Raw genomic sequence first — 12,704 nt, forward strand, 5'->3', positions numbered from 1 at the left:
AGTTGCTTTGGCGTCGTCGGAGAAATAATACCTGTTCACTGTCTGGACACATAAATAACTATTATTAATAGTTCCTAATCTGTTGAAAATAGATCAAGATGAATTGCTGTGATATATGTATTAACAAATTCGCGACATTGATGGACAATAAATGATGCTTTGTCGCCACCTTTTGTTATTCCGCTGCTACTTTTTAAAAGAAACAAAGACTCGATTTCACAAACATTCGTTAATTTTAGACCGCAAAATTCGACCACAGATTATTTCAAGGATTGTTTTTTTTTTTGTTATGTTGATTCCGACCAGAAATGAAATGCATATACAGGGTTGCTAAAAAGCATGGATATATAAAAATATACATAATAAAATAAATGTATAGTAAATATACAAAATATATAAAAATGCTTTTTTAAAAATATGAAATTTGACCCTTTGTGCTATTTAAAAAAATCCAAATGGAAACGTTGATGGAAATTTGAATATTTTAGATTATTTCAAATACTTTTACTTGTGTACCAAATTTCAATGAAATCTGATAAACCGTTCTGGAAATATTTAACTGTATCTGTACTTTCTAGCAGTCCTGTATGTATTACATAAGTTTGAACCAGAAGTTACTTCTTGAAAATAACAAACATTGGGTACTTAATTTTTGGGCTCACAGCTCTGAATAGCACTAATTGTTGTTAGTTTCTCCAGATTTCTCACATAAAAAGAATGTGCAGATTTAGAAACTTGTTTAACCTTTAAAAAAACATAAAAATAGAGGGTTTTTATATTCTTTAAATCATGCCATCTATGTTTAGCAACTCTACCTTGAATTTTGCAGGCGTCAAAGTGTACAAATCACACGCTATAAGACTTTATGTTTTTAACTGTTACAAATAAACCATTTTATTATTATAAAATCAAATAAACAAGAAAACAATTTTCAAAAGAAAAACCCTGACTATCTGAAAAATCTCCATACTGAAGCCATAAATAATTCGTAAAATTCCAAGATGAACTTTCGGCTATAAATTAGAATCGGAAATGAATTAATCAACTCAAAACAACGTCCGGTATCAGCTGATACGAATCGGCCGCATTATTACGTAAATAATTAGCTGAGATCCAAGTTATTTGCACACACCGCCACTTTCACTACCAGAGCAACAATGTACAAGAACAAAATGATAATTCTTCAACAGGTATTTCACAAAGCAGTTATTATGTCGTACGAACATGCAAACAATGACAATCTTTTCGTGTAATAACAGCACTACCAGTTCCGAGATTTATGGAAGGAAAATTTGTTCGGCTCGACACCATCAATGCACGAGATGTCGGTCAACCTACTGAACTTTTGTCGACAACTTCATTCCACAATCGATTTGATATGTGCGAGAAGAGTGACCTATTTTATTTTTGGCATAAGAATTGTCTCTTGCGACAGACGAATGTCTGCTGCGGAGTCCAGACATTTCCGATTATTTTCGGCCAATCGAGTGCGAAAATATAACCGAAGCCCAGAGCGAAATCCGTTTTGAAAAATGGCTTTTCCAATCCGAGCTCTGACGACGCAAATTTTTGCTCCGGCTACTTCCGGACGTACCCTATTGAAAACAGCATAAAAGTATTTTTAGGATTCCTATTTTTATTTACAAAAGCAGTATGTTTCCTCCCGATCATTTTTACCCGACTGGTACATGTGAAAAATTTCGAGCTGGTATAAAAAACGTGGCCGGAAGTTGACATTTAGGCGTCATTTAGAGCGATTCTGAGGAAAATTTGCGAACTTTTACTGGTAGAATGGCGCTCTTAATTATCTAATTGAATAATCTACATGATTAAAATAATGCGGGAGAAACTTCATTTCTCTTTTGACGGTTGCTGTTGATGAGATCGGAAATGACGGATCAGATGGATTTGTTACGTGACGCTACAATAAAAATTTCAATGGGAATTTATTACGGTTCTTAAACATAAATTTTAAAAATTCGAATAATATTTAAAATTCCTTCAAACAAAACCGTAACAAATCGTAAATACAAAGAATAAACATACCTACTAAACACGATTTATCTAGTGGTGAATACTACAAAAATCAACTTGGTTGATTCAGAAACGGATATTGCAAATAAAACTGTTATTTCTAGATATTAATGAAAACAGTCTAGGAATCAGCAGCACTGGACTAAAAATAACCAGGTTAAATATACACCGTGATCAAAAGTGTTACAAAATTTTCCCCATTCACTACAAACAATATAAATTCCGGCCTGTTAAACAATTAAAAATCACTTCTCACTTATTTCCCCAATCACTATTGATCACTCATCCGTATAACACTCTTAATTACACCGATACAATTATCTTAATAAATCATCAGTGGGCGTGTGTATACACTTCATCAAAAGCACATTCGTTCTAATGTCATTACACTTTCTACGTTTCCTCACTATTTTTAAGCTTTTGTGTATAACGCAAATGTCTATCCACTGAACCGAGTCAACTTTATTACGCGTTCCTCCATCCGATCCAACTTTACACCTTAACCTTGACAACTTTCAGCTTGCTTCCTAAATTAATTAAAAAGACACTATGACAAATTCAACACGGTGGATTATTATGTAATTGAAAAAACCTGAGTACCCACTATTGTTGCTTTGTTGTGGGAATGGCTTATTTGGGTTTGATGACTTCATGTGATGACGGAAAGATAAATCTTCCAGGAAAAATATCTACCCACAAAAACAGGTGAGCTTTACATCATCAAAAGCTTCCGCAAAACATTTTCTAGCCAAATATTAACAAGCATAAAGGTCGGCACAGACGTTATTCAATACCGACAATGGATTAACTTGAAAAACCATGATGTTTAAGTAAATATTGACTAATTCGTGGCATTATCGTGACATGGATTTTCAATAGCTAAGCTGTGAATAATGAACTGATTGAATGAATTGTGGACCTATGAGAACTTTTTTCTTGCATGATAATATAATACAAACACTTTTGCGACAATGAAAGTACGAAGTATCTTGACCTTTTGCAGGAAGAATACATGATACACATTGAGTCTTTGCAAGTCCCCAAATTTTTTAGTCAAGGTCTAAGTATCTTAAAATTGTGAAGTCATATTGATTTGCTGCTGTTATTATTTGAAGTGATAAAATTAACCAGGTACTGCAATAGTACTCGAAGTTCTATCATGTTTATACGATATTTTAATATTTACTCCAAAGGTTTTGCTAAAAATAAACAACTAAATATATCAAATGTTTTGAATGAAGTTACTGCGTATCTCAAGACGTACTACATTAAACTACTTGTTTTAAAGAAACTGCTCACACTTGAACACCGTAAGACTGTTTATGAGAAACATAAAGCGCATAAGATAGCATTGGTGAAACATCATATTTTAACAAAAACTGAAGGAAAAATGAAAGTTTCAAAACTTTAAGTCGTCCCTTAAAAATCGTTACCTTACAAATAAAAATAACTCATATATTACGTATCGTAAACGTCTTCATTCCCTTGATCAACACTTAGTAGAGTGGAAATATTATCAGAATACACCAATGAAACATCGCAGTGGATGTAAAAGCGTCCGGACGGGTCCAGTTACAAATTTAAGGGAAGGAAACTACACCGGTCGTATATAAGTCCAGTTTCTTCGATAAATCATAAAACTGACTATTCAAATTATAATTCAAATGAAAATAGAACATGTTTTTAATAAAAGTTTGTAATAATAGAGCAGTATAAAGAAAATACATGGATAGAAGCATGCTATTCTCCTAATTTAAAACGATATTTATCTACCTCAAAAATTTCAGGGCCATCGGTGCTATATGTTTTAAGATTAATTGCAAAATTTTAACAGAACTTGCAAAACTCTGTACTGTCGTTTAAAATTTCTAAAATAAACGTTAAGAAATGAAATGAAATTATGGAATAAATTATATACTAAAAGCAAAACCGGCTCAAATTAAATGTGACAAAATCGGTCGAACATCTCAACATAATTTGCATTCGCTCGATGTGTCCTTATATAGCAAATGGAAAATTCACAATAATGACATGTCTATTCTATACTATTATGTGTGTTCTTGTAATCTAATGGTTTTTTTATAAGTGTGAAGTTGACAAAGCTACGTATTTTTACATTGTAGGCCGTATTTTAAAGCATCAAACAAAAAACCAGTGTAGTGCAAAAGCAAAATTTGTTTTCGCTAAATTTTATTTGTTTTATGTAACCTCTATAAGCTCAAATCTATAATTTTGAAAATCTGAATGTTTCGGATAAGAACTCAACACGGACTCATAAACTAGGTATGTACGACTATGTTATTTTATACAATTTAAAACCCATTTACTATGTACAATTTTGAAGTGACGTAATCGCATTATTAGTGGGGATGATTAGATAAATGTTGGTTAGCGTTTTACATCTAGATGATATTCCTAATATAAATACAAAATTTGACAACAATCCGGACGGCAGACAGACGTACAGATAGACAGACGGAAACGGGAGACCCATTTCTTCGTACTCTAGCAGTCATGAAAGGTCGAGAAAGCGTAAGAGTAGAGAGTCGGCCGATGGAGTCGAGTACAATACTTCCTTTGCTTACGCTAGGGAAGTAAAAATATAGATAATACCAGTCACAGTATAAGAAAAAAAGTAGGCTATGAGGGGATCTAGCCCGTGACCTTCGCGTTATTACCACGACGCTTCTAAAATTGTGAGCTAGTTGACAGTTGCTCTGCGTTCCTCTTATACTGTTATTGTACTCCCAGTTAAAAGTGGTTTTTATGACAAGATAATAAACATTATCACCTCATTATTACCCCACGACGGACAATATGAGTTGAATAATGAAATATGGCCCTACAAGAAACCGACCACTGTCTTATTTATGGCTAGGGATTTACTCCATTGTCCCCATGATCAACTTCCACACAATGGGCCTATCATAAAAACCACTTTGAACTGGGAAGACTATATACAATTTGATTTTTTTCCCGACCATGTAGATGTCTAGGGTAAACAAAGCGAATTCATAAACCACAAAAATGTAGAAATGTGGCATTTTATAAAATTGAACCCGCATTCACCATGCAAAATTTTGACGTGACGTCATCAAATTATTGGTGGGGATGATCAGATACATTTTAGTGAGTGGTTTAGCATCTATACGATATTCCAAACATACGTATAAAATTTCATAACAAATTGTCCAGTAGTTTTGGAGATAATAAATCTCGACACAGACGACAGACAGACAGACGGAAACATCCTCCAGCGGTCATGAAACGTTGAAAAAAGATGAAACTAGACATTCACCGGATTATTATTAGTATTACAATACTTCCTTAGCTTATCCTCAAGAAGTAAAAATAGGACTAACATTTTAAAATGTCTAATAAGTATCAACCAAAAAATGTTGCAACTTCCAAAAACTAATTATAACTGATTTTTTTTATCAAACTTGTTGACACTTTTTTACCTCCGAGGCGGTAGTAATGACATTTTGTACATTTGTCCAGTGTGTGTGTATTCCAAAGAATCTGTGTCAAATCTACCAAAAATTAAGAAAAGCCTTCTTATCTGAGACAAGTTCCGCACATTTCCACAAAGGCAAAAATCTCTTTTCTACAACATTCCTTGAAATACCAGACAGGATATAAAAACGGATTAGAAAGATAAAAACTACGTAACTTTTGCACAAGCAGTGAGTATTCCAGACAAAAGATTTGATTTTTTCGTATCTTCACACAGAGAAAATATTAAATGGAAATTCTCCTCACAACGAATTTCAGTCCTCGACAACAGACAACGTCGAGCACCATTTTTTTACTTCCCAAGCGTAATGTATTGTAATAAGGTCCATCCGACGAATGGCTACTTTAATGTTTTTGGACTCCTAGAGTACGAAATAAGTCACCCATCTGTCTGTCTGCCGTACGTCCAGATTTTTATTAGACAGAGATAATTTCCGAAACTACTGAACCGATTGCTGTCAAATTTTAGAAGTATGTTATATACAGGGTGATCGACAAAAACTTTTGACGCTGTATGTTGCTTATTTGTTACCCAATTCGAACGAATAACAGATCAGTTGAAATCGTTTCAAAAAAATACTTCATTGTAATCCACTAAAAAAAATGACGTTTAGTTTTTAACGGGCAGTACTCAGCTTTGTTTTTAAATTGAAGTAAATATTTTTTTGTTTTTTTTTATTTTAGTCAAAAAAAGGAAGAAAAGAAGGAGACATCTATTGAAGTTACACAAAATTGCTGCCCGCTGTTCCAGACATTGTTGACACGTCTAGAAATACCCATCGTTGTATTCAATATTGAGTGATTTAATTATTGCAATCTCAATTATTTTTTAATGTATGACTATAGTCGCTATCAAATGCAGTAATATTACAGTATTTTCACGATTTTATTTGGTGTATCATTTATTAAAATCGGTTAAAAAATAAGCAACATACAGCGTCAAAGCTTTCTTGTCAATGACGCGATGCAGATGATCAAACACTACCAAAATTTGTACATATGAATATTATTTCAATGTTACAAGATAATATAGTCCTCTACTTTTGGTTTATGAATCCGCCTTGATAAATTTTCGCAAAAAAAATCACAGTAGGACTTGCAACGAGAAAATCCCATCATGAGCCTTTCTTTTTTCTTACCTTGTGACTAGTGTTATTTATATTATTTTACTTTTATCACAAAAAAAAAGTAAAATTTTATAATTTTTCGAAGAAACGAAATTTGTTGTATGTACTAACTATACTTGAGAGGCGACAGAAGTTCTCTCGAATAACTTTCGAACGTTTTTTTATAATACACATTAACCGCTTCATACAGTCACAACAGCTGATCATTTTTAATTAACAGATAACTTAAATAGTGAATTAAAAAAACTAATACCTTTCCACTAGCGTTTCTTAATGTTTACAAACTTACACAATATCTTGACCACATTGTGACATTCAACTATAATCCTAAAATTCCTTTCACAGAAATCAAAACCGCTTCGTGTTTTCCGTGATTGACATACGTTTCTTAACATTTGTTTAGGTTTTTAAATGCCTATTCCTAGAAAAATTTTAATATTCATAACAAAATTTATTCGAATCTGTTTTGTAACCTGTTAGATGAACAAAGCATAATCAATCGTTTACACATAATTAACCTATAAAAAGCATTTTCTTCACAGAAACAAAACGTGAATTCCAAATTACATATTTTAATTTAATTTGTGAATGCTTGACGTATTAATTACAACAAACTATTTAGTTAAAAAAGTGGGCGTTACTTAACGGCAATATCATAAATCCTATGACATCACCATCTCCTTTCAATTTCACACAAAAAGTTACGTCGCTTTTGGGCTCTCCCAAAATTTCACTCGACTACACTGAACAAAACAAAGAAATCCGTTTTTTATAAACACGCTTAAACTGCTTAAAATTCGAAAAGCATTTCTCGGTAACAATCCTGTACAAGCTATATTGTTTGAAATCAAAATAACCGTTGAACATCCCGCCAATCCTTTGTAATTCTACGTGCAAGGAATAATTGTGATGAAATTCTAGGCGCACTTGGAATTTATGTCGAGCTTGTCATAGATTAGACGCAACTACGATACCTTGAACTATATAGCAAATAGTAAACAATAAAATTCTTTCCATCAAGATTACAGAGATGCTTTGAACTTTTGTGTGAGAAAATATTTAAAAAAACTCATTGAAATCTCTGCATATCGTACGAATATCACGCCAAAAATGTCATTATCATATCTTAATTGACGAAAACAAATTCAACCAGACTTGTTAGAAGACAATTAAAACAGATGTTGCATTGACATAGTTAACAACTCATTTAAGTCATCACGGTTATTACGCGGTGATAAAAAACTGTCATTATATGAAATCACGTAAAAGGTCTGGTCGGTATTTAGCCGGCAAAATTCATTGAACGGTTAATTTATGCAGACGCCTTTCCAAATTTTGGAAGGGTTTTTGCGGGTGATAGCGTGAAAGAAATGATGTTACAGTATGTTATACAAACAATTGAACGTATTATACAACCTGATGAAAAAGATAGCGTTACTACGACCAAACTTTCCCTGTATAGCACACAGAAGTAACAACATAATGACCCGTAATAATTACCCTACACACTACCAAATTGGCTGAAATTGATATTTCCACACCTAAGTACCCCGCAAGTTCGTCGTTCCAAATTAGAAAAATTTAGTTTCTCCCACGGAATAATTGCATTCACGGTAACATCCCGTGTATGATGAATGTATCAGAAAATTTCTTTTCTCAATTGAACTGTAAATAATCTTGGGAAGATGTTGCTAATAATTCGTCGACAATGCGTTTTTCGATCCTGTTGGCTTTCTTTTTCTATTGTACCGCGTATTTTATAACAGACAACTCTTCCATGTGGGATGATTTTTGTACACGAAATAAGGTTGTGTGAGGTTAGAGAACACATACTTCACTTAATTTCTCCGCCGCGGGGGTCTTACGAAACTTTATTCAACGGTCTGGACGATGTCTGAGACTTAATCAGGACGAATTAGTTCTTGAAAACACTCGTATGTTATTAGGGTGATTCGTTTAATTCGGGATAATTTGAGGGCGTGCAAGACACGCACTTTCCTAATTAATAAAAGGTGAGGTTCGTTGTTACCAAGTCCGATGAATAAATATGCACATCGACATGCTTACAAATGACTAATCTGTTTACAGAACGTCTGTCTTAACGACCTCGCAAATTAAAGATTGCTTATTTATGCAAAAGAGATCGTTCCTCCCGGGAAAATACAAAAATCAAGATCACTTTAAATTATCTGGGACAGAGATGCGCAGGGCCGGCTTTGGACAATCAGGCCAACTTCAAGGATGAACCAAACTTGACTTTAGTATGTCGTACATCTGGACAACCAGATACGCATTAGATGCACCCACAAATGGTTTTTTGACGATAATGACACAACCAGAAACTGTGATGGACAAAACGTTCAAGGTTCAAGCGTCCAGCGCCTGTTTTCGCACTTCTAAATAGTGACTGTTCTTAATCAAGTGTGAATCATCACACTGTAGGCTGCTTAGGCAAGTATGCACAGAATATTTATTCAAAGGTAATGAAATTTGAATATAAATAAATAATGGTGAAAAAAAAATAACCCAAAGTGCTCAAAACAGAGGAGGCGACTAAAATTATTAATTAAGTGGGGTAAATAGTGTTATTTTGATAATATTTATTTTATTAATATTATTATTATACATAGGCAGACACAACATTACTGTAATTTCCAATTTTCGAGAAAATTACATAAAAATATGAATACATTATTAATCCACAGGTGTACACTAATAATATTTTGCATATTTTAGACGGGATTCATCCAACAAAATTTTCTGATGAAGTCATCAAGATTTGGGAGGGAATAAATGAACTAATTTTGATTAACGATTTACCATGCTGACGATAACCTTAAAATGTTCATAAGATTTCAGAGCCGTGCATTTTGCAGTTTCTAAGTTAAGTGGTAAAATGTTAGACGATTTTGATTTTTTCCAAAAATCTACACGTCCAAGATTAAAAATCAAAGCGGATTCATAAACCACAGTTATCGAAGTGTATATACCTACGTTATTTTATAAAATTTTGAGATAACGATCATGAAATTGGTCAGAAAAAAATTGATCGAACGTTATTTCGACAGAACTTCCCTCGTCCAACAAATCCTGCTTCTTTAAAAAACCATATATTTTTTTTTATTTTTGTTTCCTGATAACCTCTATATATATTTAAAACCAATAGCGTAAATGACACTCCAGCTTTTTTGACTTGAATTTTTCAGTTGATCAGTTTTTCATTTTTATTTGTTTCTTCAGTTTTTCGATTCGCAGCTTTTCGAGTTTTCAAGTTTAAATTTTTCCGTTTTTCAATTTTCCAACTTTTGAATGTTTCAGTTTTTAGAGTTGCAATTTTTCGATTTAAAATTTCAAAAGTTTTAAATTTTTAATTTTTTAATTCTTGGACTTTTTTATTTTTCGTTTCTTCAAATTTTCTATTGGCTATTTTTCGTTTCGGTTTTTTATATGCTTCATTTTTACAGTTTTTCAATTTTTTTTGTTCTCAATTTTGCAATAAGTATGTACCTCTCCAAGTTTTCGTTTTTAAATTTTTGTTTTTTGATTTTCCAACTTTCGGATGTCAATTACATATTTAGATTTAGCAATTTTTCGATTTATAATTTCAATTTTTAATTTTTCAGTTTTTCGAATTTTCAATTTCTCATTTCTTTAATTTTTCGATCTGTAACTTTTTGTTTGGGTTTTTTATTTTATTTTTTCCATTTTTCGGTTTTTCAATGTCCTGATTTTATAGTTTTTCTTTCTTTCCGATGTAGAAATTTTCAATTTTTGGATTTTGTCAATTTTTCGATTTGCAAATTTTCGGTTTTTCAACTTTCAGATTTTTTAATTTTATTGATTTTTCAATTTCCGATTTTTCAATTTTTCGTTTCTTCAATTTTTGATTTGCAATTTTCCTAGCTTTCATCTTAAATATGTAATAATTAAAATTTTTAAAATTTTTCACTTTTTTAATTTTACGATTTTAGAATTTAAAATTTTTCAATTAGTGGATTCTAATTTAAAACTTTTTTATTTGATATATTTATTATCAATTTTTCGATTTTTAATTTTTGAATTTTTCGGTCTTGAATGTTACAGAGACTTTCGATTTTAAAATTTTTGGAGTTTTCCAATTTTTCGATTCATTAATTTTTTTCGTTTCAGGTTTCTCGATTTTTAGTTTTTCAATGCTTTCATTTTTCTTTTCTTTGCAATATTTTCCGATTTTTTAGTTTTCAGATTTTTAAAAATTTGCAAATTGTGAAATTGAAAAAATAAAAATGAAAAAACAAAACACTATAAATTCAAAACTTTGGAAAATCTAAAAATTGGAAATCAGGAATTTAAAAAATTGAAGAAACGAGAAATTGAGATATAGAGGCATTAAAAATTGAGAAACTTAATAATCAAAAAAAGTGCAAAAACGTAAAAACGAAATATTCGAAAATCGAAATATTGGAAACTCAAAAATTCGGAAAAACCGACAATCCAAAAATTGCAAAATTTAAAAATTGGAAAGTTTCGGAACTGAAGAATCAGATTCAAAATTTGAAAAATTCAATAAACGAAAAATTATAAAATCGAAAGAAACATTGAAAAAAAATAAACAATACGAAATATCGAAAAATTGTGATATAAAAGAAGAAATAGAAGAAACGAAGCACTGAAGAATCGAAAAATGAAAAACTGAGAAACTAAAAATGGAAAAACGAAAAATAGTAATATCCAAAAATTGCAAAACTGAAAAACTACAAATCGAAAAATTGAAGAAACGAAAATTTGAAAAATTTTTTCTATGAAATGAAAATTTGAAAAAATTAAAGTTGAAAAAAACGGAAAACTATGAAACTGAAACATTGAAAAATTGAAAAATAAATAAAATGAAAAGACGAAAAATTGTGATATCAAAAAACTGTAAAGTCGAAGGAAAAAGAAAAACGAAAAGTTGTGATATCAAAAAATTGGTCGAAGGTAAATAAATTAGATTTTTTATCATAAGATTTGATTTGCGAATTTTATTTTTTTATGATAACACTTTAAGTTAAAACAAAGATATGTATAGTGAACCAAGAGCTATAAGGTTATATGGCCATCATAAAAGTAGTTGACCGCAAATAAATACCCCCTTTGTGTGGTTCGCACTAAGCTTACCGGTTGGCAATAAATCATCTTCTAAACATTTCTTGCTCATATTTAACAGGGCCGGCTTTCAAAGCGAGTGGTTATTTCGGAACCCTCAGCGGCTGCAGGTAGTAAAGAAATAGTGGAGTGGTGGATTTTCATATTTAGTGAAAGCCGCCCCTGAACGAAACCACAAGAGCCGGTCGAGCTGCAGTGGACACGTTGTTTACGACCCTAAAACCTTTTCTATTGTAAACAACTTAACTTCGACACAATGGGATGATTTTATGATGGCCATATAACCTTATAACTCTTGGTTCACTATACGTAATATTAAGGTAAATGTAAAGAAGCATGCTACGCCTTGGTTTCAAGTGAGTTTTTCCATTACAAAATTTTGAAATGATGGAAGGAATAAATTTTGATTAATGATTTATACAGATTCATAAACCACATGTGAAGGATTATCTTATTTTATAAATTTAAAATAATATTTACTAACATAAAATTTGGAGATGACGTCCTATTTTTGGTGGGGATACTTATCCAAATTTTGGATAGTCTACATCTACACGATATTCGTAAAACACAAAATTTGACAACAATCGTTTCAGTAGTTTCAGAGATTATCTGTCTAATAAAAATTCGGACAGACGGCAGACAGACAGACAGACAAATAGACAAATAGATGATAGACAGACGGAAACAGGAAACCTATTTTTCGTACTCTCGGGGTCATGAAATGTCGAGAAAACATAAAAATAGCCAGTCGTCCAAAGGACTCGATTCCAATGCTTTCTTATTACACCATAGAATTTGTCTCCATTTTGAGAGTGACATTCAACTTCCTTTAAAAGTAATTATTGTTGTTTTCCTGCAGAAAATATAGACACATTTTTTGTGTCCTATCTCAAAGTCTGA

General features: G+C 31.8%; 1 protein-coding gene across 7 annotated transcripts in view; it reads right to left on the reverse strand.

Annotated features, from left to right (window-relative positions):
• The window catches only part of LOC135134963 (uncharacterized), a 193,850-nt gene that overhangs the window by 154,641 nt on the left and 26,505 nt on the right, over positions 1-12,704 (reverse strand). The gene's annotated exons all lie outside the window — the stretch shown is intronic.

The sequence above is a fragment of the Zophobas morio genome, unplaced genomic scaffold (genome assembly GCF_036711695.1).
Source record: "Zophobas morio isolate AGI-343-1 ecotype UQ-CSIRO unplaced genomic scaffold, CSIRO_AGI_Zmor_V1 ptg000024l, whole genome shotgun sequence".
Taxonomy (NCBI): Eukaryota; Metazoa; Arthropoda; class Insecta; order Coleoptera; family Tenebrionidae; genus Zophobas; species Zophobas morio.